Here is a 14,863-nt window from a genome sequence, read left to right on the forward strand (position 1 = left end):
GGGAAACAGAGGATGGGAATCAGATATGGGGAATCAGAGGTGTGGAATCAGAGGTTGGGAATCAGAGGCAGGGAATCAGAGGCTTGGAATCAGTTGCAGGGAATCAGATGCGGTGAATCAGAGGCGGGGAATCAGAGCTGGGGAATCAGAGGTGGGGAATCAGAGTTGGGGAATCAGAGGCGGGGACTTAGATATTGGGAAACAGAGGCGGGGAATCAAAGGTGGGGAAACAGAGGCGGGGAATCAGATATGGGGAATCAGAGGTGGGGAATCAGAGGTTGGGTATCAGAGATGCGGAATTGGAGGCGGGGAATGGGATATGGGGAATCAGAGGCGGGGAATCAGAGGCGGGGAAACAGAGGCGGGGAATCAGATATGGGGAATCAGAGGTGTGGAATCAGAGGTTGGGAATCAGAGGCAGGGAATCAGAGGCTTGGAATCAGTTGCAGGGAATCAGATGCGGTGAATCAGAGGCGGGGAATCAGAGCTGGGGAATCAGAGGTGGGGATTCAGAGTTGGGGAATCAGAGGCGGGGACTTAGATATTGGGAAACAGAGGCGGGGAATCAAAGGTGGGGAAACAGAGGCGGGGAATCAGATATGGGGAATCAGAGGTGGGGAATCAGAGGCAGGGAATCAGATGTGCGGAATCAGAGATGGGGAATCAGAGGCAGGGAATCAGAATCAGACGCAGGGAATCAGAGGCCGGGAATCAGAGGCCGGAATCAGATGCCGGGAATAAGAGGCCGGGAATCAGAGGTGGGGAATCAGAGTCCGGGAATCAGAGATGGGGATTTAGAGGCGGGGAATGAGATATGGGGAATCAGAGGCGGGGAATCAGACGCGGGGAATCAGAGGCGGGGAATCATAGCTGGCGAATCAGAGGCGGGGAAACAGAGGCGGGGAATCAGATATGGGGAATCAGAGGTGGGGAATCAGAGGTTGTGAATCAGAGATGGGGAATCAGAGGCGGGGAATCAGAGGCCGGTAATCAGACACGGGGTATCAGAGGCGGGGAATCAGACATGGGAAATTAGAGGCAGGGAATCAGAGTTGGGGATTCAGAGGCGGGGAATCAGATATGGGGAAACAGAGGCGGGGAATCAGAGGCGGGCAAATAGAGGCGGGTATCAGATATGGGGAAACAGAGGCGGGGAATCAGAGGCGGGGAAACAGAGGCGGGGAATCAGATATGGGGAATCAGAGGTGGGGAATCAGAGGTTGGGAATCAGAGATGCGGAATTGGAGGCGGGGAATGGGATATGGGGAATCAGAGGCGGGGAATCAGAGGCGGGGAAACAGAGGCGGGGAATCAGATATGGGGAATCAGAGGTGTGGAATCAGAGGTTGGGAATCAGAGGTTGGGAATCAGAGGCAGGGAATCAGAGGCTTGGAATCAGTTGCAGGGAATCAGATGCGGGGAATCAGAGGCGGGGAATCAGAGCTGGGGAATCAGAGGTGGGGAATCAGAGTTGGGGAATCAGAGGCGGGGACTTAGATATTGGGAAACAGAGGCGGGGAATCAAAGTTGGGGAAACAGAGGCGGGGAATCAGATATGGGGAATCAGAGGTGGGGAATCAGAGGCAGGGAATCAGATGTGCGGAATCAGAGATGGGGAATCAGAGGCAGGGAATCAGAATCAGACGCAGGGAATCAGAGGCCGGGAATCAGAGGCCGGAATCAGATGCCGGGAATAAGAGGCCGGGAATCAGAGGTGGGGAATCAGAGTCCGGGAATCAGAGATGGGGATTTAGAGGCGGGGAATGAGATATGGGGAATCAGAGGCGGGGAATCAGAGGCGGGGAAACAGAGGCGGGGAATCAGATATGGGGAATCAGAGGTTGCGAATCAAAGGCGGTGAATCAGAGATGGGGAATCAGAGGCCGGGAATCAGAGGCAGGGAATCAAACACGGGGAATCAGATGCGGGGAATCAGAGCTGGGGAATAAGAGGCGGGGAATCAGAGTTGGGGAATCAGAGGCGGGGAATCAGACGCAGGGAATCAATATGGGAAATCAGAGGTGGGGAATCAGACGCAGGGAATTAATATGGGAAATCAGAGTTGGGGAATCAGAGGTTGGGAATCAGAGGAAGGGAATCAGAGGCGAGGAATCAGAGCTGGGGAATCAGAGGCGGGGAATCAGAATTGGGGAATCAGAGATGGGGAATCAGAGATGGGGAATCAGAGGCGGGGAATCAGACGCGTGGAATCAGAGGTGGTGAATCAGAGATGTGGAATCAGAGGCGGGGAATCAGAGGCAGGGAATCAGACGCGGGGAATCAGAGGCGGGGAATCATAGCTGGCGAATCAGAGGCGGGGAATGAGATATGGGGAATCAGAGGCGGGGAATCAGAGGCGGGGAAACAGTGGCGAGGAATCAGATATGGGGAATCAGAGGTGGCGAATCAAAGGCGGTGAATCAGAGATGGGGAATCAGAGGCGGGGAATCAGAGGCAGGGGATCAAACACGGGGAATCAGAGGCGGGGAATCAGAGCTGTGGAATCAGAGGCGGGGAATCAGAGTTGGGGAATCAGAGGCGGGGAATCAGAGCTGGGGAATCAGAGGTGGGGAATCAGAGTCGGGGAATCAGAGGCAGGGAGTCGGATGTGCGGAATCAGAGATGGGGAATCAGAGGTGGGGAATCAGAGGCGGTGAATCTGAGATGGGGAATCAGAGGCGGGGAATCAGAGGCAGGTTATCAGACACGGGGATTCAGAGGCCGGGAATCAGACGGGGGGAATCAAAGGCGGGGAATGAAGCTGGGGAATCAGAGGCAGGGAATCAGAGTTGGGGATTCAGAGGCGGGGAATCAGATATGGGGAAACAGAGGCGGGGAATCAGAGGCGGGCAAACAGAGGCGGGGAATTAGATATGGGGAATCAGTGGTGGGGAATCAGAGGTGCTTTATCAGAGATGGGGAATCACAGGCGGGGAATCAGAGGCAGGGAATAGAACGCGGGGAATCAGAGGCAGGGAATCAGAGCTGGGGAATCAGAGGCGGGGAATCATAGTTGGGAATCAGAGGCGGGGAATCAGATAATGGGAAACAGAGGCGGGGAATCAGGGGCGGGGAAACAGAGGCGGGGAATCAGATATGGGGAATCGGATGCGGGGAATCAGAGGCGGGGAATCAGATATGGGGAATCAGAGGTGGGGAATCAGAGGCAGGTAATCAGATGTGCGGAATCAGAGATGGGGAATCAGAGGCAGGGAATCAGAATCAGAAGCGGGGAGTCAGAGGCCGGGAATCAGAGGCCTGGAATCAGATGCTGGGAATAAGAGGCCGGGAATCAGAGGTGGGGAATCAGAGTCCGGGAATCAGAGATGGGGATTCAGAGGCGGGGAATGAGATATGGAGAATCAGAGGCGGGGAATCAGAGGCGGGGAAACAGAGGCGGGGAATCAGATTTGGGGAATCAGAGGTGGCGAATCAAAGGCGGTGAATCAGAGATGGGGAATCAGAGGCCGGGAATCAGAGGCAGGGAATCAAACACGGGGAATCAGAGGCGGGGAATCAGAGCTGGGGAATCAGAGGCGGGGAATCAGAGTTGGGGAATCAGAGGCGGGGAATCAGACGCAGGGAATCAATATGGGAAATCAGAGGTGGGGAATCAGAGGTTGGGAATCAGAGGAAGGGAATCAGAGGCGAGGAATCAGAGCTGGGGAATCAGAGGCGGGGAATCAGAATTGGGGAATCAGAGATGGGGAATCAGAGATGGGGAATCAGAGGCGGGGAATCAGACGCGGGGAATCAGCGGTGGTGAATCAGAGATGTGGAATCAGAGGCGGGGAATCAGAGGCAGGGAATCAACGCAGGGAATCAGAGGCGGGGAATCATAGCTGGCGAATCAGAGGCGGGGAATCAGAGGTGGGGAATCAGAGGTGGGGAATCAGATATTGGGAATCAGAGGTGGGGAATCAGAGGCGGGGAAACAGAGGCGGGGAATCAGATATGGGGAATCAGAGGTGGGGAATCAGAGGTTGTGAATCAGAGATGGGGAATCAGAGGCGGGGAATCAGAGGCCGGTAATCAGACGCGGGGAATCAGAGGCGGGGAATCAGACATGGGAAATTAGAGACAGGGAATCAGAGTTGGGGATTCAGAGGCGGGGAATCAGATATGGTGAAACAGAGGCGGGGAATCAGAGGAGGGCAAATAGAGGCGGGGATCAGATACGGGGAAACAGAGGCGGGGAATCAGAGGCGGGGAAACAGAGGCGGGGAATCAGATATGGGGAATCAGAGGTGGGGAATCAGACGCAGGGAATCATTGTGGGAAATCAGAGGTGGGGAATCAGAGGTTGGGAATCAGAGGAAGGGAATCAGAGGCGAGGAATCAGAGCTGGGGAATCAGAGGCGGGGAATCAGAATTGGGGAATCAGAGATGGGGAATCAGAGATGCGGAATCAGAGGCGGGGAATCAGACGCGGGGAATCAGCGGTGGTGAATCAGAGATGTGGAATCAGAGGCGGGGAATCAGAGGCAGGGAATCAGACGCGGGGAATCAGAGGCGGGGAATCATAGCTGGCGAATCAGAGGCGGGGAATCAGAGGTGGGGAATCAGAGGCGGGGAATCAGATGCGTGGAATCAGAGGTGGTGAATCAGAGATGTGGAATCAGAGGTGGGGAATCAGAGGCGGGGAAACAGAGGCGGGGAATCAGATATGGGGAATCAGAGGTGGGGAATCAGAGGTTGTGAATCAGAGATGGGGAATCAGAGGCGGGGAATCAGAGGCGGGGAATCAGATATGGGGAAACAGAGGCGGGGAATCAGAGGCGGGAAAATAGAGGCGGGTATCAGATATGGGGAAACAGAGGCGGGGAATCAGAGGCGGGGAAACAGAGGCGGGGAATCAGATATGGGGAATCAGATGTGGGGAATCAGAGGTTGGGAATCAGAGATGCGGAATTGGAGGCGGGGAATGGGATATGGGGAATCAGAGGCGGGGAATCAGAGGCGGGGAAACAGAGGCGGGGAATCAGATATGGGGAATCAGAGGCGGGGAATCAGAGGCGGGCAAATAGAGGCGGGGATCAGATATGGGGAAACAGAGGCGGGGAATCAGAGGCGGGGAAACAGAGGCGGGGAATCAGATATGGGGAATCAGAGGTGGGGAATCAGAGGTAGGGAATCAGAGATGCGGAATTGGAGGCGGGGAATGGGATATGGGGAATCAGAGGCGGGGAATCAGAGGCGGGGAAACAGAGGCGGGGAATCAGATATGGGGAATCAGAGGTGTGGAATCAGAGGTTGGGAATCAGAGGTTGGGAATCAGAGGCAGGGAATCAGAGGCTTGGAATCAGTTGCAGGGAATCAGATGCGGGGAATCAGAGGCGGGGAATCAGAGCTGGGGAATCAGAGGTGGGGAATCAGAGTTGGGGAATCAGAGGCGGGGACTTAGATATTGGGAAACAGAGGCGGGGAATCAAAGGTGGGGAAACAGAGGCGGGGAATCAGATATGGGGAATCAGAGGTGGGGAATCAGAGGCAGGGAATCAGATGTGCGGAATCAGAGATGGGGAATCAGAGGCAGGGAATCAGAATCAGACGCAGGGAATCAGAGGCCGGGAATCAGAGGCCGGAATCAGATGCCGGGAATAAGAGGCCGGGAATCAGAGGTGGGGAATCAGAGTCCGGGAATCAGAGATGGGGATTTAGTGGCGGGGAATGAGATATGGGGAATCAGAGGCGGGGAATCAGAGGTTGCGAATCAAAGGCGGTGAATCAGAGATGGGGAATCAGAGGCCGGGAATCAGAGGCAGGGAATCAAACACGGGGAATCAGATGTGGGGAATCAGAGCTGGGGAATCAGAGGCGGGGAATCAGAGTTGGGGAATCAGAGGCGGGGAATCAGACGCAGGGAATCAATATGGGAAATCAGAGGTGGGGAATCAGACGCAGGGAATCAATATGGGAAATCAGAGTTGCGGAATCAGATGTTGGGAATCAGAGGAAGCGAATCAGAGGCGAGGAATCAGAGCTGGGGAATCAGAGGCGGGGAATCAGAATTGGGGAATCAGAGATGGGGAATCAGAGATGGGGAATCAGAGGCGGGGAATCAGATGCGTGGAATCAGAGGTGGTGAATCAGAGATGTGGAATCAGAGGCGGGGTATCAGAGGCAGGGAATCAGACGCGGGGAATCAGAGGCGGGGAATCATAGCTGGCGAATCAGAGGCGGGGAATGAGATATGGGGAATCAGAGGCGGGGAATCAGAGGCGGGGAAACAGTGGCGAGGAATCAGATATGGGGAATCAGAGGTGGCGAATCAAAGGCGGTGAATCAGAGATGGGGAATCAGAGGCGGGGAATCAGAGGCAGGGGATCAAACACGGGGAATCAGAGGCGGGGAATCAGAGCTGTGGAATCAGAGGCGGGGAATCAAAGTTGGGGAATCAGAGGCGGGGAATCACAGCTGGGGAATCAGAGGTGGGGAATCAGAGTCGGGGAATCAGAGGCAGGGAGTCGGATGTGCGGAATCAGAGATGGGGAATCAGAGGTGGGGAATCAGAGGCGGTGAATCTGAGATGGGGAATCAGAGGCGGGGAATCAGAGGCAGGTTATCAGACACGGGGATTCAGAGGCTGGGAATCAGACGGGGGGAATCAAAGGCGGGGAATGAAGCTGGGGAATCAGAGGCAGGGAATCAGAGTTGGGGATTCAGAGGCGGGGAATCAGATATGGGGAAACAGAGGCGGGGAATCAGAGGCGGGCAAACAGAGGCGGGGAATTAGATATGGGGAATCAGTGGTGGGGAATCAGAGGTGGTTTATCAGAGATGGGGAATCACAGGCGGGGAATCAGAAGCAGGGAATAGAAACGGGGAATCAGAGGCAGGGAATCAGAGCTGGGGAATCAGAGGCGGGGAATCATAGTTGGGAATCAGAGGCGGGGAATCAGATATGGGGAAACGGAGGCGGGGAATCAGGGGCGGGGAAACAGAGGCGGGGAATCAGATATGGGGAATCGGATGCGGGGAATCAGAGGCGGGGAATCAGATATGGGGAATCAGAGGTGGGGAATCAGATGCAGGTAATCAGATGTGCGGAATCAGAGATGGGGAATCAGAGGCAGGGAATCAGAATCAGAAGCGGGGAGTCAGAGGCCGGGAATCAGAGGCCTGGAATCAGATGCTGGGAATAAGAGGCCGGGAATCAGAGGTGGGGAATCAGAGTCCGGGAATCAGAGATGGGGATTCAGAGGCGGGGAATGAGATATGGAGAATCAGAGGCGGGGAATCAGAGGCGGGAAAACAGAGGTGGGGAATCAGATATGGGGAATCAGAGGTGGCGAATCAAAGGTGGTGAATCAGAGATGGGGAATCAGAGGAGGGGAATCAGAGGCAGGGAATCAAACACGGGGAATCAGAGGCGGGGAATCAGAGCTGGGGAATCAGAGGCTGGGAATCAAAGTTGGGGAATCAGAGGCAGGGAATCAGATATGGGGAAACAGGGGCGGGGAATCAGAGGCGGGGAAACAGAGGCGGGGAATCAGATATGGGGAATCAGAGGCGGGGAATTAGAGTTGGGGAATCAGAGGCGGGGAATCAGAGGCGGGGAAACAGAAGCGGGGAATCAAACACGGGGAATCAGAGGTGGGGAATCAGAGGTTGGGAATCAGAGGCAGGGAATCAGAGGCGGGGAATCAGAGGAGGGGAATCAGAGGCAGGGAATCAGATGTGCGGAATCGGAGATGGGGAATCAGAGGCAGGGAATCAGAGGCGGGGAATCAGAGGCGGGGAATCAGAGGCCGGGAATCAGATATGGGGAAACAGAGGCGGGGAATCAGAGGCGGGGAAACAGAGGCTGGGAATCAGATATGGGGAATCAGAGGTGGGGAATCAGAGGTTGGGAATCAGAGGCAGGGAATCAGAGGCTTGGAATCAGATGCAGGGAATCAGATGCGGGGAATCAGAGGCGGGGAATCAGAGCTGGGGAATCAGAGTTTGGGAATCAGAGGCGGGGAATTAGATATGGGGAAACAGAGGCGGGGAATCAGATATGGGGAATCAGAGGCGGGGAATCAGAGGCGCGGAAAGAGAGGCGGGGAATCAGATATGGGGAATCAGAGGTGGGGAATCAGATATGGGGAAACAGAGGCGGGGAATCAGAGGCGGGGAATCAGATATGGGGAATCAGATATGGGGAATCAGAGGCGGGGAATCAGAGGCGCGGAAAGAGAGGCGGGGAATCAGATATGGGGAATCAGAGGTGGGGAATCAGATATGGGGAAACAGAGGCGGGGAATCAGAGGCGGGGAAACAGAGGCAGGGAATCAGATATGGGGATTCAGAGGTGGGGAATCAGAGGTTGGGAATCAGAGGTGGGGATCAGAGTCGGGAAATCAGAGGCAGGGAATCAGATGTGCGGAATCAGAGATGGGGAATCAGAGGTGGGGAATCAGAGGCTGTGAATCAGAGATGGGGAATCAGAGGTGGGGAATCAGAGGCAGGAAATCAGACACGGGGATTCAGAGGCTTGGAATCAGACGGGGGGAATCAAAGGCGGGGAATCTGAGCTGGGGAATCAGAGGCAGGGAATCAGAGTTGGGGATTCAGAGGCAGGGAATTAGATATGGGGAATCAGAGGTGGGGAATCAGAGGTGGTGAATCAGAGATGGGGAATCACAGGCGGGGAATCAGAGGCAGGGAATAGAACGCGGGGAATCAGAGGCAGGGAATCAGAGTTGGGGCATCAGAGGTTGGGAATTAGATATGGGGAAACAGAGGCGGGGAATCAGAGGCAGGGAATCAGATGTGCGGCATCAGAGATGGGGAATCAGAGGTGGGGAATCAGAGGCTGTGAATCAGAGATGGGGAATCAGAGGTGGGGAATCAGAGGCAGGAAATCAGACACGGGGATTCAGAGGCTGGGAATCAGACGGGGGGAATCAAAGGCGGGGAATCAGAGCTGGGGAATCAGAGGCAGGGAATCAGAGTTGGGGATTCAGAGGCGGGGAATCAGATATGGGGAAACAGAGGCGGGGAATCAGAGGCGGGCAAACAGAAGCGGGGAATTAGATATGGGGAATCAGAGGTGGGGAATCAGAGGTGGTGAATCAGAGATGGGGAATCACAGGCGGGGAATCAGAGGCAGGGAATAGAACGCGGGGAATCAGAGGCAGGGAATCAGAGTTGGGGCATCAGAGGTTGGGAATTAGATATGGGGAAACAGAGGCGGGGAATCAGAGGCGGGGAAACAGAGGCGGGAAGTCAGATATGGGTAATCAGAGGTGGGGAATCAGAGGCAGGGAATCAGATGTGCGGAATCAGAGATGGGGAATCAGAGGCAGGGAATCAGAATCAGAAGCGGGGAATCAGAGGCCGGGAATCAGAGGCCGGGAATAAGATGCTGGGAATGAGAGGCCGGGAATCAGAGGTGGGGAATCAGAGTCCGGGAATCAGAGATGGGGATTCAGAGGCGGGGAATGAGATATGGAGAATCAGAGGCGGGGAATCAGAGGCGGGGAAACAGAGGTGGGGAATCAGATATGTGGAATCAGAGGTGGCGAATCAAAGGCGGTGAATCAGAGATGGGGAATCAGAGGCGGGGAATCAGAGGCAGGGAATCAAACACGGGAAATCAGAGGCGGGGAATCAGAGCTGGGGAATCAGAGGCGGGGAATCTGAGTTGGGGAATCAGAGGCAGGGAATCAGATATGGGGAAACAGGGGCAGGGAATCAGAGGCGGGGAAACAGAGGCGGGGAATCAGATATGGGGAATCAGAGGTTTGGAATCAGAGGCAGGGAATCAGAGGCGGGGAAACAGAGGCGGGGAATCAGATATGGGGAATCAGAGGTGGCGAATCAAAGGTGGTGAAACAGAGATGGGGAATCAGGGCAGGGAATCAGAGGCAGGGAATCAAACACGGGGAATCAGAGCTGGGGAATCAGAGGCGGGAAATTAGAGTTGGGGAATCAGAGGAGGGGAATCAGAGGCGGGGAAACAGAGGCGGGGAATCAGATATGGGGAATCAGAGGTGGGGAATCAGAGGTTGGGAATCAGAGGCAGGGAATCAGAGGCGGGGAATCAGAGGCGGGGAATCAGAGGCAGGGAATCAGATGTGCGGAATCGGAGATGGGGAATCAGAGGCAGGGAATCAGAGGCGGGGAATCAGAAGCGGGGAATCAGAGGCCGGGAATCAGATATTGGGAAACAGAGGTGGGGAATCAGAGGCGGGGAAACAAAGGCGGGGAATCAGATATGGGGAATCAGAGGTGGGGAATCAGAGGTTGGGAATCAGAGGCAGGGAATCAGAGGCTTGGAATCAGATGCAGGGAATCAGATGCGGGGAATCATAGGCGGGGAATCAGAGCTGGGGAATCAGAGGTGGGGAATCAGAGTTGGGGAATCAGAGGCGGGGACTTAGATATTGGGAAACAGAGGTGGGGAATCAGAGGCGGGGAAACAGAGGGGGGTAATCAGAGGCAGGGAATCAGATGTGCGGAATCAGAGATGGGGAATCAGAGGCAGGGAATCAGAATCAGAAGCAGGGAATCAGAGGCCGGGAATCAGAGGCCGGAATCAGATGCCGGGAATAAGAGGCCGGGAATCAGAGGTGGGGAATCAGAGTCCGGGAATCAGAGATGGGGATTCAGAGGCGGGGAATGAGATATGGGGAATCAGAGGCGGGGAATCAGAGGCGGGGAAACAGAGGCGGGGAATCAGATTTGGGGAATCAGAGGTGGCGAATCAAAGGCGGTGAATCAGAGATGGGGAATCAGAGGCCGGGAATCAGAGGCAGGGAATCAAACACGGGGAATCAGAGGCGGGGAATCAGAGCTGGGGAATCAGAGGCGGGGAATCAGAGTTGGGGAATCAGAGGTTGGGAATCAGAGGAAGGGAATCAGAGGCGAGGAATCAGAGCTGGGGAATCACAGGCGGGGAATCAGAATTGGGGAATCAGAGATGGGGAATCAGAGGCGGGGAATCAGACGCGGGGAATCAGCGGTGGTGAATCAGAGATGTGGAATCAGAGGCGGGGAATCAGAGGCAGGGAATCAGACGCGGGGAATCAGAGGCGGGGAATCATAGCTGGCGAATCAGAGGTGGGGAATCAGAGGTGGGGAATCAGAGGCGGGGAATCAGATATTGGGAATCAGAGGTGGGGAATCAGAGGCGGGGAAACAGAGGCGGGGAATCAGATATGGGGAATCAGAGGTGGTGAATCAGAGGTTGTGAATCAGAGATGGGGAATCAGAGGCGGGGAATCAGAGGCCGGTAATCAGACGCGGGGAATCAGAGGCGGGGAATCAGACATGGGAAATTAGAGACAGGGAATCAGAGTTGGGGATTCAGAGGCGGGGAATCAGATATGGGGAAACAGAGGCGGGGAATCAGAGGCGGGCAAATAGAGGCGGGGATCAGATAAGGGGAAACAGAGGCGGGGAATCAGAAGCGGGGAAACAGAGGCGGGGAATCAGATATGGGGAATCAGAGGTGGGGAATCAGACGCAGGGAATCATTATGAGAAATCAGAGGTGGGGAATCAGAGGTTGGGAATCAGAGGAAGGGAATCAGAGGCGAGGAATCAGAGCTGGGGAATCAGAGGCGGGGAATCAGAATTGGGGAATCAGAGATGGGGAATCAGAGATGGGGAATCAGAGGCGGGGAATCAGACGCGGGGAATCAGCGGTGGTGAATCAGAGATGTGGAATCAGAGGCGGGGAATCAGAGGCAGGGAATCAGACGCGGGGAATCAGAGGCGGGGAATCATAGCTGGCGAATCAGAGGCGGGGAATCAGAGGTGGGGAATCAGAGGCTGGGAATCAGATATTGGGAATCAGAGGTGGGGAATCAGAGGCGGGGAAACAGAGGCGGGGAATCAGATATGGGGAATCAGAGGTGTGGAATCAGAGGTTGTGAATCAGAGATGGGGAATCAGAGGCGGGGAATCAGAGGCCGGTAATCAGACGCGGGGAATCTGAGGCGGGGAATCAGACATGGGAAATTAGAGGCAGGGAATCAGAGTTGGGGATTCAGAGGCGGGGAATCAGATATGGGGAAACAGAGGCGGGGAATCAGAGGCGGGCAAATAGAGGCGGGGATCAGATATGGGGAAACAGAGGCGGGGAATCAGAGGCAGGGAAACAGAGGCGGGGAATCAGATATGGGGAATCAGAGGTGGGGAATCAGAGGTTGGGAATCAGAGATGCGGAATTGGAGGCGGGGAATGGGATATGGGGAACCAGAGGCGGGGAATCAGAGGCGGGGAAACAGAGGATGGGAATCAGATATGGGGAATCAGAGGTGTGGAATCAGAGGTTGGGAATCAGAGGCAGGGAATCAGAGGCTTGGAATCAGTTGCAGGGAATCAGATGCGGTGAATCAGAGGCGGGGAATCAGAGCTGGGGAATCAGAGGTGGGGAATCAGAGTTGGGGAATCAGAGGCGGGGACTTAGATATTGGGAAACAGAGGCGGGGAATCAAAGGTGGGGAAACAGAGGCGGGGAATCAGATATGGGGAATCAGAGGTGGGGAATCAGAGGTTGGGTATCAGAGATGCGGAATTGGAGGCGGGGAATGGGATATGGGGAATCAGAGGCGGGGAATCAGAGGCGGGGAAACAGAGGCGGGGAATCAGATATGGGGAATCAGAGGTGTGGAATCAGAGGTTGGGAATCAGAGGCAGGGAATCAGAGGCTTGGAATCAGTTGCAGGGAATCAGATGCGGTGAATCAGAGGCGGGGAATCAGAGCTGGGGAATCAGAGGTGGGGATTCAGAGTTGGGGAATCAGAGGCGGGGACTTAGATATTGGGAAACAGAGGCGGGGAATCAAAGGTGGGGAAACAGAGGCGGGGAATCAGATATGGGGAATCAGAGGTGGGGAATCAGAGGCAGGGAATCAGATGTGCGGAATCAGAGATGGGGAATCAGAGGCAGGGAATCAGAATCAGACGCAGGGAATCAGAGGCCGGGAATCAGAGGCCGGAATCAGATGCCGGGAATAAGAGGCCGGGAATCAGAGGTGGGGAATCAGAGTCCGGGAATCAGAGATGGGGATTTAGAGGCGGGGAATGAGATATGGGGAATCAGAGGCGGGGAATCAGAGGCGGAGAAACAGAGGCGGTGAATCAGAGATGGGGAATCAGAGGCCGGGAATCAGACGCAGGGAATCAATATGGGAAATCAGAGGTGGGGAATCAGACGCAGGGAATCAATATGGGAAATCAGAGTTGGGGAATCAGAGGTTGGGAATCAGAGGAAGGGAATCAGAGGCGAGGAATCAGAGCTGGGGAATCAGAGGCGGGGAATCAGAATTGGGGAATCAGAGATGGGGAATCAGAGATGGGGAATCAGAGGCGGGGAATCAGACGCGTGGAATCAGAGGTGGTGAATCAGAGATGTGGAATCAGAGGCGGGGAATCAGAGGCAGGGAATCAGACGCGGGGAATCAGAGGCGGGGAATCATAGCTGGCGAATCAGAGGCGGGGAATGAGATATGGGGAATCAGAGGCGGGGAATCAGAGGCGGGGAAACAGTGGCGAGGAATCAGATATGGGGAATCAGAGGTGGCGAATCAAAGGCGGTGAATCAGAGATGGGGAATCAGAGGCGGGGAATCAGAGGCAGGGGATCAAACACGGGGAATCAGAGGCGGGGAATCAGAGCTGTGGAATCAGAGGCGGGGAATCAGAGTTGTGGAATCAGGCGGGGAATCAGAGCTGGGGAATCAGAGGTGGGGAATCAGAGTCGGGGAATCAGAGGCAGGGAGTCGGATGTGCGGAATCAGAGATGGGGAATCAGAGGTGGGGAATCAGAGGCGGTGAATCTGAGATGGGGAATCAGAGGCGGGGAATCAGAGGCAGGTTATCAGACACGGGGATTCAGAGGCTGGGAATCAGACGGGGGGAATCAAAGGCGGGGAATGAAGCTGGGGAATCAGAGGCAGGGAATCAGAGTTGGGGATTCAGAGGCGGGGAATCAGATATGGGGAAACAGAGGCGGGGAATCAGAGGCGGGCAAACAGAGGCGGGGAATTAGATATGGGGAATCAGTGGTGGGGAATCAGAGGTGGTTTATCAGAGATGGGGAATCACAGGCGGGGAATCAGAGGCAGGGAATAGAACGCGGGGAATCAGAGGCAGGGAATCAGAGCTGGGGAATCAGAGGCGGGGAATCATAGTTGGGAATCAGAGGCGGGGAATCAGATATGGGGAAACAGAGGCGGGGAATCAGGGGCGGGGAAACAGAGGCGGGGAATCAGATATGGGGAATCGGATGCGGGGAATCAGAGGCGGGGAATCAGATATGGGGAATCAGAGGTGGGGAATCAGAGGCAGGTAATCAGATGTGCGGAATCAGAGATGGGGAATCAGAGGCAGGGAATCAGAATCAGAAGCGGGGAGTCAGAGGCCGGGAATCAGAGGCCTGGAATCAGATGCTGGGAATAAGAGGCCGGGAATCAGAGGTGGGGAATCAGAGTCCGGGAATCAGAGATGGGGATTCAGAGGCGGGGAATGAGATATGGAGAATCAGAGGCGGGGAATCAGAGGCGGGAAAACAGAGGTGGGGAATCAGATATGGGGAATCAGAGGTGGCGAATCAAATGTGGTGAATCAGAGATGGGGAATCAGAGGAGGGGAATCAGAGGCAGGGAATCAAACACGGGGAATCAGAGGCGGGGAATCAGAGTTGGGGAATCAGAGGCTGGGAATCAAAGTTGGGGAATCAGAGGCAGGGAATCAGATATGGGGAAACAGGGGCGGGGAATCAGAGGCGGGGAAACAGAGGCGGGGAATCAGATATGGGGAATCAGAGGCGGGGAATTAGAGTTGGGGAATCAGAGGCGGGGAATCAGAGGCGGGGAAACAGAAGCGGGGAATCAAACACGGGGAATCAGAGGTGGGGAATCAGAGGTTG

This window comes from Narcine bancroftii, unplaced genomic scaffold (assembly GCF_036971445.1).
Source record: "Narcine bancroftii isolate sNarBan1 unplaced genomic scaffold, sNarBan1.hap1 Scaffold_160, whole genome shotgun sequence".
Classification (NCBI taxonomy): Eukaryota; Metazoa; Chordata; class Chondrichthyes; order Torpediniformes; family Narcinidae; genus Narcine; species Narcine bancroftii.